This window comes from Gouania willdenowi, chromosome 4 (assembly GCF_900634775.1).
Source record: "Gouania willdenowi chromosome 4, fGouWil2.1, whole genome shotgun sequence".
Taxonomy (NCBI): Eukaryota; Metazoa; Chordata; class Actinopteri; order Blenniiformes; family Gobiesocidae; genus Gouania; species Gouania willdenowi.
The window spans coordinates 13,745,982-13,765,805 of NC_041047.1; the positions used below are offsets into that span (position 1 = coordinate 13,745,982).

At 36.3% G+C, this 19,824-nt stretch overlaps 1 protein-coding gene across 16 annotated transcripts in view; it reads left to right on the plus strand.

Moving 5' to 3' along the window:
• ptprsa (protein tyrosine phosphatase receptor type Sa) overlaps positions 1-19,824 on the plus strand; it is a 283,168-nt gene that overhangs the window by 60,574 nt on the left and 202,770 nt on the right. Inside the window, exon 3 of one of the 16 annotated variants that reach the window (XM_028444079.1) lies at positions 7,812-7,882. The exons of 14 other annotated variants lie outside the window; for them this stretch is intronic. The gene's annotated coding sequence lies outside the window, so the exon portion shown is untranslated. Of the gene's footprint in view, positions 1-7,811; positions 7,883-16,643; positions 17,119-19,824 lie in introns of those variants that run through there. One more of the 16 variants, XM_028444080.1, reaches the window with a different exon arrangement.

The window sequence follows — 19,824 nt, forward strand, 5'->3', positions numbered from 1 at the left end:
TCACAGCAGATGCTAACAAAGAAACCTTCTATTAATGCACACAAGGCCCCCTGCCTCTCGTCACCTTGCCGATGGAGACCACCAGTCTAGTATATTGAGCCAAGATAGCAATTAGTCCTCTGTGACCTGCTTTGTTTGGCCGTGGGAGTAGAAGACCCTGGAACTCCCTAGACAAGGTTAGAATCAAATATGGCATAAGAAGGACTAGAGTGTGTGTGAGGTATCTAAAGATGAGTTCACTGCCTGATGGCGTAACATTTAGACACCCGTCCGCACACAAGGTCGCAATCCTCATACGCAAGGTGTTTTTTTACTATTAATGATTCAGAACCAGTGAAGTAATGTGGATGAACGGACGTTCACCAAAGGTGTAAAGAGTACTGATATATCCTACTCAAGTAGAAGTACCCGGTACTTGATTTAAATTGTACTCAAGTACAAGTACAAGTAAGTCATACATAAAATACTGAAGTACAAAAAAAAGTAGCTCAATTAAATAGTACTTAAAGTAAAAGTTACTAGTTCCCCCCCCACCCCCATGTTTATTTTTGGTAATAAATCAGTTTGGTAATAAACGGCTCCCTTGCACACAGTAAACATCTCATGTATAAACTGAAAAAGGAAGAGACCAAATCTTGCACAATTGGAACTTTATTTATTTTCCAATTCACAATTCATTTTGAAATAAAATAACACCAATGAATTCAATTTAAAATTAAAAAAAAAATATTCAGACTAAGTATAGCTGCATTTATGAACTGTAAAACAATGCCATGCCAAATGTGCCATATGGGTAACGTCATAATACGTAGAAACCCCAACATGAACTCAAGAGAGCTGCTGACCATTGATCAGAAATGGCATGACCAAGAACATCTGGATTATGTTCAATATGGCCATAAACTGCTGATCTGAAATCAGTACACTGCTGTGGTTTAAGGTACCGACTTTTAATTAATTACTTTACTTCTTTTAAAACGTACTTAAGCACAAGTAAGATTACTGATTCAGAAATATACTCAAAAAAGTACAAGTACCCATAAAAGCTACTCAATTACAGTAACATGAGTTCTCTGTGAGTTCTATCTACGTCTTGTATTCGGAAAACCATTTGCTTGTAAGCAAGCTGGGGTAATTATGCAGAGGAAATACTCGCCTTAAACAGGAAGAGATCTCAACAAGATCCAGGCACAGATGTGGACAACATCTGCCTTGAGAAGATGAGGTTTGTAGAAGAAGAAGGAATGACAGCAGCCTTTAGCTTTAAAGACACCATACCTGCAAGTAAAGGCAGAGTAGAGGAACTAAAGAGAAGAGGGACATGCTTAAGACATCAGAAATTCTCAGTAAATATAGAACTGACAGGTCACTTTAGGAAATAATGGAGCTAGATCATTGAGGGCTTTGCACATTTACATAAGAATTTAAAATTCTACTCTTCAGTTTCCAAGAAGCCGGTAAAGAGACGCTAATACACTGAACCTGAGATTATAAAAAGAAGAAGCGAGTTAAGTAACACCTAGAAGATTTGACTTGTGTGCTTCCAATAATCTGAAGTCTTGATCTAAAGATACCTGCCTGGAGGCTTTTTAAAGCGAACAATAATACCAGTCTCTATGCAAAGGTTATGGGTTCGTGGCTGCAGAAGGAACTTAAAAGTATGGCTCTAGAACGATCTACTGGATTACATGCAGGTGCTGTTTGGAAACAAACCAAGAAATAAAAAGATCGACCTAATTTAAATGAACTTTACTTATATAGCGACAACAAAGTCATCTATTGCAGTGATTGTCAACCTTGGGGTCAGGACATCATTTGCGGTTGCGAGACACTTGAGAGGGGGGGTTGCCAGATGCCTTCAAGATACTAAGAATATCTTTTGAACAATTTGAGCCAGTGTTTGCTTATTTGTACCCATTTTATTCATCTTCTACACCAAACGTGCCATATTTAAACCTATTGTCATGTATTTTTTCTTGCCATATTTTTCTCTTAATGCCTTTTTGCTACAACAATCCCATTTTTTGTCACTTTTCCATCAAATTTCAATGCCTTTTTTGCAAATATTTTCCACTTTCAAGAAACTTTCAGCACTTATAAACCCTTTCCACCACCTTTCCATATATTGGTCCAATAATGCCACTTTTAACCTATTTTCACCATATTTCATGCTTATTTTTGCTAATTTAACCACATTCACAATTTGTCATGCCCATTATTTACCAGTTTAAACTAATTGTTCCAATACTGACACTTTGAACCCTTTTTTTTTTTTTTTACCACTTTTTCCTGTCCGTTTTTGGCCACTTTAATTTAATTTGAAACTGTTTACCATTTTCTGAGGTTTTTAAAATGTAATTTCACCACTTTTTCCACCATTTTTTTTCATTTTTAACCCATTTTATTTCTGATTTAAAACAAGGATTTACATCATTAAGATAATAATATACTTCCTGGATAACAGTGGATATTATTTAGAAAAATAAATCAATGTGGTTATCACAGCTTTATAGAACAATGGACCACTTTATGGTTGGGCCCCGGTCTCTGGCACCTTTATTTTTGGGATCAGGGGCTGAAAAGGTTGCGACCCACTGGTCTAATGGCACTCATCATTAGAATAATGCAGTTATGTTTTCAATGAAAAACCCAACATTTCCACATTAACAAGCATCGGCGACGATGGAGAGGAAAAACATCCTTTTAACTGGCAGAATCCTTCTTTAGAACCAGACTCCGAGGTTACTGCAGATTCACTTGTCTGATATGGTTTAAGGCAAGACATGACATCAGGGTCACTAATGGTGCCTGAGGCTTGTGTTTGGGCCCAAAATCATACCATTCAAGCTTGACTTTTTATATATATATATATATATATATATATATAATTGGACCTGCAGCATTAAAAAAAAAAAAGTTGAGATAAGTTTAATCTGCTGAGGTCATTTTAGCTACTACATAGCCACCAGGGGAACTCATCAGTCGTGTGTTAAGTTGTTAAAGGAAGAATTACCTAAGGAAAGTTCTGACCCGGACAAATCCCCACGGCCTTTTGCTCCTGGATGAACAATAGCAGCAACTGTTGGCTGAGCTTTAAAGACCTTTTTTTTGTTCAAAAAAACAAAAGCTGCAGCAGCTTTTAAGTGGCTCTTAGTGTGTTTGGAGCACAATTAAACAAGCTCTGCTAATCTTTACAGCTGGCATTGAGAGCAACTGTTATCCTGAGCATGGTGTCTTGATAATGTGCACTACACGCTGCCTCCACTCACATCACAGTGGTGCATACTGTGCATGCAAGTCACAACACAATACGAGGCAATAGAACACAGCAACAAACTTAAATAGGTTTAATTAAATGTAAAAGAATGTTAAAGCTGCTATCTACGATCATTTTTTAATCAGATGAAATCATATTGTATCCCTCATAGATCAATGAATCGAACATTGATGGAATATTATATAAACACTCCAAAAAGAAAGGAAGAAAAAGTTCAAATTGTCACTTCACGCATTGCATTGTGGGATGTGGACTCCCGTAAACAGGTGCACAGAAGTGTGAATATCAGAAAAAAGTAAAAACACTTTTATGCATGAGTCTCCACATCCCACAATGCAATGCACAAAAACACACTAAGATTGTATCTAATAAAAAAAGAATTATGCGTAGCAGCTTTAACTCCTCTTAGGTTATGAGTTTTTAAATTCATAATATTGGTAATTCATTTAATTTGTTACATCCACTTGTTTGATTCAAAATGTTCCACCTAAAATATAAAAAGGACTGCCCTTGCAAAGTTAGGCTAATGCAGTTGTTCCCAAACTGGGCGGGCGGTGACATCATGATGAGGGCGTGGCAGAAAATAGAACAGTTTTTTTTTTTTTTTTTTGCAGTTTTTTGCAATATGTGATTGCAAATTTTACATTTTATTTTATTTTAAAAAGATAAGTCCAAGGTTTTTTTTTTTTTTAACCCATTTAAAGCAAAATATATAAATAAAATGTTGCGATTGGGGCCCCCCCGAAAGTTTCTCATTCTTTAAAAAAAAGCGGGGCGCAGCAGAAAAAAGTTTGGGAATTACTGGCCTAATGCATTGGTCACTTTAAACTTGACTTGAAAATATAGTATTTCTTGGACAAAAAAGTGAAATCTTCCAACTGTTTGAGAAGCTGATTAGAATAAGTTAAAAAAAAAAAAAAAAAAAAAACCTGCTGACGTGTGTTCATGTAAAATACTTGGAAGCTTATATTTCAGGGTGGCGTGGTTAGATGCTTTCTTGGGCCTAATAATGCTCTTGTTGCTGTGTTGCCCCAGGGCTGTAGGGTCTAATCCAAAGGAGTGCGAGTGAATAGGACTGTGGCTCTGGCTTGCCAGACCTACTTAGGTTCTGGTTGAGAGCACAGTGCTGTGTGGGCGAATCTATTCTGTCCTGGGCTGGGCACAGCATAAACATTGCCCAGAGAACGCAGGCAGGCAGGCAGGCAGGCAATCAGGCGGGCAGGCGTGCGGGCAATCAAGCGGACATGAGCAAAACTATAAGGATGGTTGCCTTTAATTTCCTTTCTGACTCTTCTCAACTGTCCAGGGCTTGGAAGCAATTGAGAGAGAAAGAAAAAGATTGAAAGAGAGTAATGCATGCATAGTAGTAAAAGAAATTCTTTTGTTTTTAACATTTGTCTTTTCAAACACACACACAGTCCAGACAAAGCACCTCCTCTCCATCTAAACAACAGCCTCGAAGCAATGAGTGACACTATTTGGCAAACTTCAAGTGATCTGTGTTTGCTCAATGGCACTCCGGCACTGTGACCTCCCAACCTTACATGTAAACAGAGTGAAGCTTCTCCCGCTTTCATTTCCCCTGCCCTCACCATCCCCCACCGTTTCACTGCCAAAATAAGTCATACACAGCCACCAAGAGCCAGCAAGTCGGTCAGCCAGCCCACTGTGGAGGCCATTAGTGAGCCAGCAAACCCAGCAGAGAGGTTGGTAGAAAAACCACCTCTGGCATCACTCATCGTTCTTAGTCTCTTAGTCTTCACCCGCATTTCCACTGGGAACGAACGCACATGCACTTACATCCTATACAAGGAAGTCACTGGAAGGGATCAACACTATAGACACACTGAACTGAACCGACTGTATTAATGCACTTAAACAAGGTGCACAATGACACACATACACACTCATATTGAAGAACACACATACTCACACAGCATAGACACACAAAAGACGCTACACGGATGTAACACATTAACCTACTCTACATTGCAGCATGAAAACACTTTTCCACAAAGTATAAAATTAAAACTTTGAAGGAAAATTGATTGACATGACATAAGATTATTATTATTATTATTATTATTATTATTATTATTATTATTATTATTATTATTATTATTATTATTATTATTATTATAACTACTTATATTTTAATTTGTGTAAACTAAGCCTATGACCCTGTGACAGTAATGGCATTACAGATTGTAATCAGATTACTATCTGATCTTACTCTACATTTAATGCTCATATGTGTTGGATATAAAGATGTAAAAATATATAAATATGTAAAAATTGATGCAAATAAAAGACTGAATCAGGAACATAAGCTGCACTTTAAAAAAAAAAAAGAACATCACCTCTATTTTTCCCACTGTATTTATGATTTGAAAACTTTTCTTATATTTTAGTTTCATATGTTTTAAAGCAAAATATGTTTTTGTTTAACTTTGCATGGTGATAAATTAAGAAATGTGCAGTTTATTTTGGTTTATGAGTTCAAACGGTTTGTAAGAATATTATAAGAAGTTGAACAATTCTGGACAATTTAAAAAAATTATAATACGAATTTGTATTTTGATGAATTTATATTTTTCCCTCCAAAATATCATCTGTATGTATTGAAATTGAAAGGAGTTAAGTGCATCATTACACCTTAATCTTGGATTTGATTCGGGATTTGAATCGTTGGTTGAGTGTATCCTTACACCCCTAGTTGGATATAAAGAACCTTGTAAGTAGATTAACTTCCTGTGCACTCTATTAATGTAAAGCATACACATGGAACTTTTCAGTGGAAACAACAGGACCCATAATCGACAAAACATTTAGTTTAAAAGGAATCACAAAACACAGTAAAATGTAATGATATAGAGACATATTCCCTTTTTCACTATCTTTAATCCAGCTCCATTTCTTCTTTTTCTATGACTGTCTTCAGTTAATTTAGCTGTGCTATTTTACCAGCCTCTAAATGTCATCTGAGTTCAACAAAGCTGGAGGGAAAACAGTCTTAGAAAAAAAAAAAAAGCCACATTGAGGTTGAGCTGGTAAAAAATGCACAAGAGAAAGGAGTAAGTGGGTGAGTAAGCAGTAAGTTTCTGAACATGAAAGCCCTTCTAGATAGTTCTACTTACTCAAGTACATCATATTTTTTTTTTGCAGGCAAAGAAGAATTGGCTCCATTTCGAAAGCAACCTCCAATCTCCATGGTTGGCAGGTTAATCCGAAGCTTTTAACTCCATTCATGCTCCGTCGCATTAAATGGCGAGGCACGAACAGAATCTAAGATGTGTGTAACGTGGATGGAGCCGTTACACCAGTTGTAGTTCATTTTCTATAAGGAAACGAGTCGTTGTTTCTTTGCAAAGTGCAGAGTAAAGAAAAAAAAAAGTGGATCTCTTGAAAGTGAAGATACCGCAGCGTTAGATAGTAAGACTTTGATCGCGATTAGATTTGATCATGATACTTGTTTGCCGATCTATTCTGATCTATTAAGAATTTAGCAACTTGATAGTAGCGATTATCGCAATTTTAATGTCCTTATTGTAAACAAAAGTGGAATTATACAGTTTATACAGTACAAGTCAGTTAGTCGGTCTGACATTTTTTTTCAACTGCAGAGAAAAGAGCACTGGTGTTAACCTAGGAGGACATAATGCAGACATAGTTGAAAATAAATAAATGAGTAAATAAAAAAATCAATAAATATATAGTCACCTAAAATTCAATAAAAAACAATATATGCTTTTCCTCACCCCCATTCAATTCTTAAGTAAATAATTTACAACTCTCAACAAAAGTATTTGAAATACCAGCACTGACCTTTTTCCAGTCAAACCAGTGTTTTTCAACCTTGGGTTCATGACCTCGTGTGGTCTCCTGAAATTGAAATGGGGTCACCTGAAATGTCTTGTAACTAATGAGAAATAATTACCGATTCAAATATATATTTTTAAAATATTGAATTATTGTTCTTTTTTCAACTTAAAACACAACACACAATCTTAAACAACTGTATTCTATACTTTCACTTTCTCAAAAGTGATTCTAGTTCAAATAAAATGCAGTTTAAAGGAAAGAAAGAGAAAAAGGAAGAAACATAAATAAATAAAATACAAAAAAATGTCTGGTGCCTACACATTATGTCACTTTGTTCACAAATCCTGGCTACTCTGTATTTGTTGCACAGGTTAACAAACATTATCAAAAACTAAATGAATTAAAAAAAAGTATTTGGGGTTGCCAGAAATGTGTGATATCAAAATAGGGTCACGATCCAAAAAAGGTTAGGGAACCACTGAGTTAAACCATATAATTTAATGACATTCATATCATTGTGTCGTCTTGTGTGTGGGTTGGTCAAACAGCACATGCACAAACACATCTTTGATACAACATGCTGGAGCATTATGTGATGGCACCTGAATTTGACCAAAATTGAATATAAAAAAACAACAACAACAATATCAAAGTGTGCTGAATGATTTATTCCTGTAACACACGCGTAATTCAATGCATTCTGTCCTCCCAGTGCACCCACACCGCGCTCCTATCTCCACATCCCAAACTCCTGTCTGTTGCAGTGCTCACTGGTGTATCAAGGTAATGAATTCATAATCTCTCCCAAGCTCTTTGTAGATCTCTATCATCGCAGAGATAAGAGAGAGCATCGTTGCACTCTAATAGCCCTCAGTCTGCTTCTGTTCCTGCTGTCTGTGTGTTTCTGTAGTGTGTGTGTGTGTGTGCATGGTGGTTCATGCAAACCTCACCACTCTGTCCTCCATTTTGGCTTCCAGGGATGAAAGCAAAAAAAAAAAAAAAAAAAAAAACAATCTAGCCCACAGCCAAGTCACTTATCAGCTAACTGTTGAAGCTCTAAGGCAGCAAATGTTTTTTTCAGAGAGAGGAGCATTAAACACTGAACTCTGGTCAGGTTCTTCCTCATTGTTCTTGGGTCTTGTACACAATAAATCCAACGTAGCACTTCTAACTGCGACTTACAAACACTCACTCACAGGGGGAAGAAAATATTTGAGTGGTTGAGGCAGATTCGGAGCAAGTAAACTCACGGCAGGAGGTGCCTCTCCAGGGCCAACCACAGCACGTGCACGTTTTTATTGTGTTCTTGGTAGGGTGATGAAATGTCCTCCATTTGAGCACTGGCTGGCAGTAAGTGGGCTGTCGCCGATGGGGACAGAGTGAGCAATGGCTCGCTGCTATCAGAGGTGATTGTGCCACAACCCCTAAGGGTGACATAGATGAACAAAAGGGAGCAGGGAGACAATAAAAAAGAAGCAACGTTCCTATTTTAGCAGTCTCACGCCGAGCTAAAACAGGATGAGTCCAAGGATGAGCTTTGCACAGTCATGTTAAACTGGAATTAAAATGCACTGACGTCTGACTGCGTGATCATTCAAGTAAATAAATACAATCTCAACCCTTTGACTTCCTTCTCTAGCATGTTTATGTGTAACTTTAATTCATGGATGCGATGAAATGAACTTAGTTTTTTCAAAAGAAAATCTTTTGAATTTTGCAACGCAGACATCAAAGTTATGGTAAAAAAAAAAATCTATGGCTGTGTTCGAAATCGCATAGTAATGTACTGTACACTGCAATGAGTATATACTGTCTATATTAGTGTGGTTATGATGATTAGGATAGGACAGGGGTCTGCAACCCGCAGCTCTGGAGCCTCATGTGGCTCTTTGGGTCTTTTGCAATGGCTCCCTAAAGCTTTAAAAAAACATTAAAATAATGAATTGTCAACTCTTACAGAGGGTATTGATGATTAATGAGTAAAAAAAAAAAATCACATTGTGCAATAACTCCACCTTCCTACTTCACCTCCTGGAACATTTACAGACCCTCAACTTTCTCTGCACGTGTGGTTAACCTTAACTTTTATGTAAATCCCTGGTAAGATAACTGAACTAACAAAAAGATTATTCTGGAAGAAAATGGCGATTTCAATTGTGTGGGGACACATTTATTTAACTGCCAACATGCCGTCTTAATATGCATGCTTGATATGTTTCAAGAAATTAGAAATTAGCATGTGTTGACCGACATTTTCACGCGTTATCAAATTCAAGTTATTTTTTGTTGCCTTTCAAATCCATTAACTCATCAAATTATTCAACATTATTTTAACTGTATAGAATTTTATACACCGTATTGTCTTCATTGAGAAGTTTTTTTTTTTTTTTTTTGGCTCTGGAAGGACTTTAATCCAGGTGAGATTAGGTCAAATGGCTCCTTTGAGAGTAATGGTTGCAGACCCCTGGGATAGGATGATGACCATTCCCTACAATGACATAAAGCTGAAGCACACTAAGGCTAAATATCTCAGCTGATTCTCCACCTTTGAAACATCTGAAAACATTTTAAGCCAGAAAGTGACCAAGTAGAATTTCAACATGTGCTCATTTGATCCATAAAACTAGCAGAAAACACATTTCATGCAGACATTTATGTGATTTTTAGAGACCCGCCATTGTGCTACTGACAAAACTTCTGGTTAACTTCACAATAAGAGCCCTATTTTTTAAAAACTAATGAAAGACAAGAAGAGATGCTTTTGTTTTGAAAAGGGAAGCTTTTTATGTTTCGCTCGCAATGCATCATGGGGCAGTGCCCACCGTGCATACCTCAAAAAAGTCCTGATATAGTATACAGGTATGTCTCAATCTTTCCATACTACCCTACGTGAACGCACTACATACTCATTTTTATGTCAGACTTAGTATGAGTAGTCCATTAGTATGTGATTTCGAACATAGCCTTTGACTTGATTTTATGTAGATAATCCTAGTTTTGTGGGATTAGGATGTTCATTTAAAAAAAAAGTGTAGACTCTGATTAAAATTGTACAAATGTCATTGTTTTAAATCCTGGTTTGGACAAAGAGTACAACTAATTAAACGTTTAGTCTTTAACTTTTCTTAATTATCTGTATTTGTTCATTTCCTCTGTGGTTCAGTGTTCTTCATTAGCAAAGGAGCTTCATATCATAAAGGTTACAGGTTTTTTTGTGTGAGTGCAGACTTTGGCTACGTTTGTCCAACTCAATGCAATTTCCTGTTGCCCATCATGCATAATTATTATTCACACACCAAAGGCAGCTACTGTATGTGATCATGTTACAACAGTGTACAGCAGACATGGGCGACTTCTATCACATCGGGGGCCACAAAAAAGTGATTATGTGATCCAAGGGCCACATTATCAACATTCATGTCAGCATTTAGAATAATGACCAATCTGGCCTTTAATACAGGCAATCATTTTGTGTATTTGTGCTGTCATTTTGTATATATCTGTTTTTTTTGTGTGTGTTATGAGTCATTCTGTTTATTTTTGTTGTCTTTTTTGTGTGATTTTGGAGTGAATGATAACTGTTCAAATCAATTTATTTCATTGTCCAAAGGCATTTGTGACAAGTCGATTTTCATCATTCAAGCTATTCATCGTATTTTTTCCATTTGAAAACAGCTACTGGTAGTGTTTAGGATCATGTTTACCTCCAAGCATAACGACTGACAAAAGGAGGCCCTGGTTGTTTGGAGCATCTTCACTCTACTGCATGCTGTTACATGATTCGATAACGAGACGCAAGCGATTAAACGCTCCCCCACACCCCCCCCCCACCCACCACCCCGGAGCACTCGCCACATCTCCTGCTCTCTGATTTTTCCTGACATTTATGAACACTCACATGGAAAACAAAAAAAGCTAAGTGTAAAGAGGGAGCAGTGGAAGAGATCTCGTGACGTGAAAGGAGTCTCGTTATTCTGTTATAGATTGCACGCTTCAGACAGAAAGTGCTCTTTTTATCCCTCCAAAGCACTAGCATCGGCCACTGAGCGCATTTGCCTGCCCGAGTGAAATTTACCATGTTGAAGCTTACGCCACCAGAGAAACGGTGGCAAGAGCTCTGGGTTTCTGCTGAGATTTACTGCCTTGATTAAATAAGGGGCTGTAGTGTGAATAAGAGGGGTTTTTTCTCCCTTACTCACAAATGAAGTGATTAGAAGTTAAGCCACCATGCACAGAGACAAAGACACACCCTTTTGAAGCACTTTATTGTGCGCTACATGCCATGCTGGATTTTAAACAGAGAGCAGAAAGGGGGCAGTGGAGGATTGCTTGTTGCTCATGATGGCCGTCTGCCAACACACAGCAGAGACGAGATGGGCCTCTTTAAAAGGACTTGTTCCCTTCCATTAATGCCTGTGTATCTTATAAAGTTCACACAAATTATACTGTATTGCTTCTCATACTCCAACCACCCAAGGTCAGCCTTTCATTTGAGCCTTTGTTCTTCAAAGTAATGAATGTCCTTCTGGTGGAAGTGGCTAAAAATTTACATTTTTAAAAACTAAACAATAAACTTCTCATACACACTTTGCTTCTCATACTTTAGAAACCTTGATTTAGACTTTAAGGCCACATATACGACACGCCTGGTAGGGCTGCTCGATTATAGAAAATATAATAATCACTATTGTTGTAGATCCTCACTATTGTTATTCGTTATTTTTTTTTGTGAAACTGCATTGACTTTTCAGCTCCAATCCAGTTTTTAGAGTGAACAGCTTGTTGAGCTAGAGGAGCTGCTCCAGTTTTTACCCACAAATCTTTGCAAACTAATTACAAACCATTCAACCTTAACATGTTCAGCTGATACGTTTTAATCTTAATGCTAATGTCAAGCTATTGCTAGGTTATTGCTTAGCTACTGCTTGGTTAGTGTTAATGCTAATGCTAGGTTAGTGCTAATGCTAGGCTGATACTAATGCTAAGTGAATGCTAATCCTATACTAATGCTATTGCTAGGCTAATGTTATCGCTAGGCTAATATTAGGTTAGTGCTAATGCTAGCTAATGTTAATCCTAATGCTAATGCTAGTTAATGCTAATGCTAGCCAATGCTAATGCTAGCTATTGCAGTGTGACGCGGGCCAGCACCTGCATCTTCACTTGCATTTTCTTCAGGAAATGCAAATATTCTCATTGAAATCACAATTATTCAAATGATTAATTGTCAACCAAAAAATTCTATATTTTATGTACAAAACAATGTACAATATATTATTTAAACATGAATAAAATCATTCAAACACTAAAATCAAGTATGTTCACTTTTGCACAAAGAAAAACACTTCTTGCACGTAATGAGTCTTTGTTCTAAGTCTTCATCATCAAACCCAAAGTGTTCCCATATTAGAGAATTTGACTTTGCTGCGTTTTTCCTGCCTTGTTTCAAGACCACTAGCAACAACTTTCCTCGTGTTGGCCTGCAGGCTAGGCTAGCTTTAGCTTTAAGATAATGCGCATGCATTAAAGCTGATATCCAGAGATTCTGAGAAATCTATATTTATGTATGATTCTTTTGAAATGCGAAAAAATACCTAAATAATCTTTTATTAAGGTCTACTGCCGGTGGTCATTTATGTATATAAGTCCCGCCTTCGTCCTATAGACCCTTATACAAATGGAAACGATCGCAGAGTGCGCCCAGCCAATAGGCTTCAACTTCCTGTTTTTGAGACTCTCAATCAAAGTGAATACAAAACTGTGCACGGAAACAAGGCCGCGCGTCACAACAGCAAACAGGTAAATATGATTTTGGCTCTTACCTGATCCATAGACCTATATCAATGTGACCTGATGAGACCTTGTTATGTTCCGCGCTGCACGTGCAGAAAAGTAGAGGCGTGGCTTCTGATAGATTTCAGAGGCAGGGGGAGGAAGTGGAGCTGTTGAGGGGCGGGTCAGAAACAATATCAGCTTTAAACGACTCAAAGTTAGTATTATAATTGTTTTTTCTTGTGTGTGCCAAGCTTTAATCTTTGTAGATATCCTAAATCGTGGAAGTGTGTTTTATTTAGCAAATAAAACATATGCATGATTTAAAAAAAAGATATATAGTTATTTATTTATTTTTTTGAGTTGAGTGTAATAATAAAAATCGTAATCACATTTTGATTAACTGCACAGCCTTAACGCCTGGGATAGAAATTGAATTTTTGTTCTCTGAATGTCTTATTCCAAACAGGTCATTTTTATTCCCATACACATCCAAATGATTACATTTTCACACAATTAAAGTTCACTGACATCAATCAAACAGCCAGTCCTTTTTACCGCATGAGTGACATGATTGATGTTCCTCCAGAGTGAGTCTGGCCTTCCCCCTGGACGTAGTGGACACCAGCTGTCGCCATTCAAATTCAAATTCTGCCAGCCAATTGAAACTGCTTTTTCACTTACAAGCTACAGGGATTGGACAGAATCACAGTAACGTTATCACTATAAAGCAGACATGAGGCAACTGGTGGCCCTGGGTCTAGTTTTATGCAGCCCTCAAAGTAAATGCACAAAATGTGGGGCTAAAAATAATCACAAAAAGAGACAAAATGACAACAAAAAAACATACAAAATGACAACAAAAAAACATACAAAATTATTTTTTTACAATTAGAAAAATACACATAAGAAAATGAAAATAAAAACAAGACAAAAAGACAAAAGAAATCTACAAAAAGACCAAAGAACAAGAGGACAAAACATTACAAGACTTAAAAAATATATTAAAAATGAAAGAAAAACACACATAATGACAACAGCAAATACACAAAAATGAAAGGACAATGTTGTAAATGTGGCCCTCATATTGGACAATTACATTTGTGTGGTCCCCAATATGATAAAATCTGCTTCTGTCTGCTGTAAAGCATTTTAAAAAAAAATGCTGACTACTCATTTATAGCCAAACTGGTTAAAAATCAAAGATTTTTTTTTTAAAATCCAAAGATAATATATGCAGTGAATTGCTTGGTAGCGTAATTGTGATAGGTTTTCTTACAGCACAGACATTTTAGATGATATCATTTTTCTTTCCGCCAAACATGAATTATGAATTTCATTGGAGTGAAGTTTAACAAATGTAGGAGCTTAGGGCTCCATAATGTGCTTGTAGGAGTTAATGTGCATATGATTTCTCGGTGTTCACCCTGCAATGAACTTGTTCATGGTGTAATCTTCCATAATGAGAGAGCTGGAACAGATTTTAGAGAGGAAACAAAGGCAAGCGGAGAATCAAAGTCATTTGAATTTGAATTACGACTGCGTTGAAGTCCATCACCATGGTGATTCTAATACTCGAAAAGAAAAGTTTGTTTTGTTTATATTTTGGAATTCTATTTCTAATACATAAACTCAAATATTTGATTAATAAAAACTTGGAAGATTAAGAGAGTGCATTGGTATTAGTTTTGTTTAGTTTGGGCTAAAATGCTTTTAATGAATACCAATTGATTAAGTTTATTTTACTGCTAAAGTCACCATCATATCTTTGACATAAGAAAAACTTAAAAAAGTTCTGATGGCAGAATTAGGAATATGCTGAAAGGACAAAGACAGCCATATACTTTAAAATCTGCCACTGTCCAAAATGAATGTTTGTAAACTCTTTTTTTTCATCATAACTCAGTTTTAAATCCCCCAATATCTAATTAACCCATACAATGGAGCAGGAAAATAGCTTCTTATTGTTTATTGTCCTCTGTAATAATTAAGGATGTGAAGATACATCGTGCGACGAGATATCAAATATTAAAACATGCTAACATCTATAGTGGATGATACGAGTAGTATCTACTATTTTCAGCTGCAGGAGACATAGTCAATGCCCAAACATCATAATTACAGCCAGAAAATGTCAACTTGCTAATATTGTTGAAAAATAACATGTTCTTATCTTAAATCTGTTCTAGCTTAATGTTTAAAAAAAAAAAAAAAAAAAAAAGTTGCAGAGATAGAAGTCGTTTTTGAAGAATGCCATGAGGATGACATGAATTGCGTTTTGATATTAGATTGACATGAAATGTCAGTGGCTATTTTTGTGTTCTAATTGCAGAGTGGCACTTTCAGCACTTTAAAGGAAAAATTGCTCCTATTTATTATTTAGTTTTATATTTACTTGATATGAAAAGGTTATATACCGCTGCATAATACAATATGTGCCACTTTTGGCTTTTTCTCCTTTAAAGGACAGCACGTGTGAGTGAGTTCTGTAGTGTGGCTTGTTATGGAGAAGGTCTGTGTTCGGATACACTCAGCAATTTATCTAACTGTGCTTTTCATGATGTTCTGAGAAGTGGCAAAAGCAGCTACTCCTAAAGCGAGTATTTTGATACAAAATAAACTATATATCGATCCAGGTGATATTGTAATTTTCTATATCGCCAAAATAGAAAACTCGATATATCTTGAATCTCGATACATTGCCCAGCCCTAGTACAGACAGAGTGTAAGAATGCATTCTCCATTTCGCATGTCTTTACAAACAAAATGTCACAATACAAAGATAATGAGGTTTGATTGTACTCATGCTGTGTGAACAGTGGGATTAGATGTTACTTACCTTTGTGGTATTCCGTCTATCATTGTTGGTATTTGAAAATCATTGTTACCTGTGTCATTATCTGTATAACATGTGTCAGTATGTATGTGTGGTTTTTAGGGGTGTGAAAAAAAAAAACTGATTTCACGATATATCACAATTTTTTGAGTGCTGATTTTAAATGTAAATATCATGGTGCATATCGTATTGCAACATCCTTGCCAATACTCACCCCTAGTGGTTTTGCACGTGCCACCATAATACATAGTTTCTTACATAGTTTTTTGAGAAAATTGAATAGGAAGCAGCCTTTTTTTTAATAATATATAATATTTGTTTATATTAATTATTTGTTCGATTGGGGGTTCATAAGGTTTTATTCTCCCCACTCCATTTCAAACATCAGTGTATGTGATTATTATTGTTTAGCCTATACGTTTGTTTTGTTCTTGCCACACCATTCGCTTGAAATAAATGAAAAGAAATATCCAGAGTTAGAATTAGCATTATTTTTCAGTTCTTTTTTTTTTTTTTCAATTATTATTATTTTGCTTCTCGTCTTTTTTTTTTTTCCCCTTTCCAAAAATATTGTCTTGTAAACTTTGTATATCTTCCCACCTCTACCAATGATGCAATGAGATTATTGCCGTTGTCGAAGAATAATAAAAGTGGTGAATATATTTAAATTCACTCTCCAAAACACTTTTAACGGGAGCCGCTAAACCACCTCCTACGCAATGCAGCATCAGTCCTTTTCTCCCTCTTATAATACTGCAGGGAAATTTAAATATACATGTCATCAAGATTTTTAGCGACGCGCTAGTCTGCGACAGGTTGGGACATAATTCCTGGGGTGCAGTGAACGCACCAGACAGCTCGAAGTTTATGAGGTGTCCTTGAATGCAGCACGGGGCTCCGTCGGCTCCCCCTCTGCTGCTGCAGCCGAAGAGGGAGGGAGATCTGGGGGGTATTTGACTCCTGTCTCCCCACCCCCAGCCCGTATGAGGTGGATTTAGGAAGAAAGGAATCCAAACCTGGGAAGGCAAGATAACCAGACTCGTAGAAAGAGATACACTTTTGGTGATCCGTGCGCGACACCACCGCGCACGGATTATTATATTATTATAGGGGGGGTTATATATATATATATATATATATTTTTTTTTTTTTCTTCTTTTTTCTCGGAGGAGATTCAAGCTTTGGAGCGACTCATCTGCGGGGACAGGAATACAAACACACGGGGGATGAAAGGAGTGTTATGAACTCACTCTTTTCGTTACAAACTCGCGGCTCGTGGAAAAGTGGAATATAGCGGTTTCTGTTTGGATGCGACGGAGCCGTGTGAGCGCTGCTGTTTTACACAGCGCACGGATTTAAACACGTAAAGCCAACACGGGGGCTATACGTGGGTCGCCCACATAAAGTTCAAGTAAGTGATGCCAACTTTCTCTCTTTCTCCAACTGTTTATCTTAGCGTGTGCCTGGGTGGCATATGCTAATAATAGCAGCTAAATGCACGGCTGGTGAGAAGGTGTATCATTGAGGTTCCCTGTAATCTTTGACTGGAGTCTGTTAATAAGCTCAGCTGCTCTCACTTGTGTGATTGAGCTCTGGAGGGAAATACTCTCTCCTCACTTTCTTTGTGATTTGAAATCAACTATTTTATTATTATTTTACATTTACTTTTAACACTATCGTGAAAAGAAAAAAAAAATCTGTGTATTTAAAAGTATTATGTTCAGTCAGACAGACAACCATCCTCGGCGGTACCAGTGCTTTGTCCCCCTGGGGGTACGGGAAAGAACTTTTTGGGATATTTTATTTTTTTTAACTTGACTTAAATACAAGTTTGGCTTCCTAACTAGGGCTGGGCGATAGCGATCAACACTCATATCTCGATATTTTTCTTCAAAATAGAGACATACGATATATATCTCGATATTTATTTTTTTTTCCCCCCTTTTCTCTCTCTCTCTTACCAAAAAAAAAAAAAAAATAATAATCCTGGGTTAAATTTGCCGATTTAAAAAAAAAAAAAAAAAAAAAGGGGTGACACTAAAACCCGGAAACATCCAGAAACATTTTGGAGACGTAGTAAATTCTGGCCCGTACTGCATGCACAGGCTGTTATGTCACCAAGTTGATCAAAGTACTAGTTGTTAGAGCAAATATGTAATCCTGGTTATTGTTTTCCAGAGTTTTATTGGGCCACTGCTTGGAAACACATGGAAAAAAAAAAAAAAAAAAAAAGGAAACACATGGAAACCAGTTGTATTTTTTCTGTTTTTTTTTATCATTATTATTTAAAAGGTTACCTCATTCAGATGTAGCTTACATATATGTTCATAATAGGAACTATGCACAATAATAAAACATTCATACACTTGTAAATATGCAGTAAGAACTATTCGCCGGTAAATAAAGGCCTAGTAAACTCTGTAAAACAATAACCAGAACTAAATATTTGCTCCCTGGTAAAGATAGTAGCTCTAACAACTAGTACAATGATAAAGTTGGTGATATTATAGCCTGTGCATGCAGTACGGGGCAGAATTTATTTACTTTGTCTCCAAAATGTTTCCAGATGTTTCCTGGTTTTAGTATCTCCCTTAAACATGGCACACAGGCACCTTTATTAACAAACAGCTGCACAATATGTGCCACTTTGAACTTTTTCTGCTGTAAGGGACAGCACGTGTGAGTGAGTTTTGTCGGGTAGCTTGTTTACAGGAAGGTTAAAAACTCTATATATTTTTAATCTCTTTATATTGCCCATCCGTATTCCTAACTAAATATATATATGTATATGTGTATATATACACAGTATATATATAAGTAAATGTCTTGGGTTCAAACAATAAACCCACACTAGTATCCCCCAATAATTACCATCCTCATTATTGGGGGCATCAGGCTTCCATTGATGTTTATCTACTTTATTGCTTATCCCAAAGGAAACGAAGAATGAACCTATTAAAACAGTGATGATTCTGACAGTATACAATAACATGTCACTTCCATCATATTTATCTGATATTAGATCTGCCCATGAAGAAAGCGGCATATAATAGAGTAGGTTATGGTGTATATAAAATGTAGAACCCGACCAATCTGGGTTTTTTAGGGCCAATGTCAATATTATTATTATTTTTTTAATATATATATATATGAAATAGGAATGTGCTATACACAGGACATATATTGTTAAACTCCACTGTTTAATCCAATAAACTGTCACCACACTGACACATTTTCTTTATACAGTTTTTTCTAATTTATGTCAACTAAAGTTTTTCTATTTTTGCACTTTAATTATCTATGTTGTTTATTTTTGTAACAAATGAATTTCGTCTTTGGGGATCAATAAAGGTATATTCTATTCTATTCTATACTGTACTTTAGTGTTGGCCGATATCATTTGCCCACCAATATTATCGGCCGATATTAGCCATAAAATGTGGTTTTAGTTGACAATCACTATCGGTTTTTCCACCGATATTGAAACATTGATGTCTGCTCTTGTTTGAGACAACTCACATGACGTTTATTTGTGGAATACACCCTGTGGGTTATCACATTATGAGTAGGTATAATTTTATTTCCATGGAGATGTGCATAATCTAATATAAATTTATGGTGGTAGGGAGGGGGTCTGTGTATATATCATTTTCAGTCTAAGTCAGAAATTTAGTGTTGGACAATATCGGTATATTGAATATTGGCAAAAAGCTCATATCAAATTTTTGTACTGTACATGAACAGAAATTCTTCAAAGAAGCAAAGCACTACTAAATTAAAATAACACTGTCAACATAAGGACTGTAAAGCCACTGATAAATAAGAAAAGGTGTAATCTGTATATATGGAGAACAATGTAAAATAACTATTCAAGAATACAGTTGCTCAAATCAGCAGTAAACATGAATAGATCAAAAAAGGCTCGACAGAATAATCGGCCAGACCATTGACCGATGTTGATTAATCGGTGATAGCTAAAGTCGTCCAGATTAATCAGCCAAACTGATTAATTGGTCGTGCTTTAATATAATGTGCTAAACATACTATAGTTACAGTGTAGAAAATACACCCTATCTCCATTTATCAGATTACAATTTGGTTTTACACAAACTTCAGG